Source organism: Buceros rhinoceros, unplaced genomic scaffold (genome assembly GCF_000710305.1).
Source record: "Buceros rhinoceros silvestris isolate BGI_N320 unplaced genomic scaffold, ASM71030v1 scaffold20917, whole genome shotgun sequence".
Classification (NCBI taxonomy): Eukaryota; Metazoa; Chordata; class Aves; order Bucerotiformes; family Bucerotidae; genus Buceros; species Buceros rhinoceros.
In genome coordinates this window covers 6039-6368 of record NW_010424223.1, presented here as the reverse complement: position 1 = coordinate 6368, position 330 = coordinate 6039, and positions in this window count along the sequence as shown.

Here is a 330-nt window from a genome sequence, read left to right as displayed (position 1 = left end):
GGCCTGGGTGCCTGCTCCAGACACTGCAGCACGCAGTGAGCCATGACTGGCCAGCAGCATCTCTCCTTGCATTGCTGGTGCTGAGGCGGTGTGGAGCTTGGCTAAAGGTCAGTGCAACCATCCAGAGCCATTCCCTGTGGAGATGTTCCTGGCCAGGAGAGCCACGGTGTGAGAGCCCCATGCTGGGGAAGTCTTCTGCGCAGGAGAGGTGAGAAGCCGGGACCTTGCTGACAGTGTGTTACGAACTCCAGAGCACCACATCTCGCACAGGAGCGTGGGCTGCAGGGCTGGGAGCACTCCTGCTGCAAACAGACCATGTCCAGGAGCCTA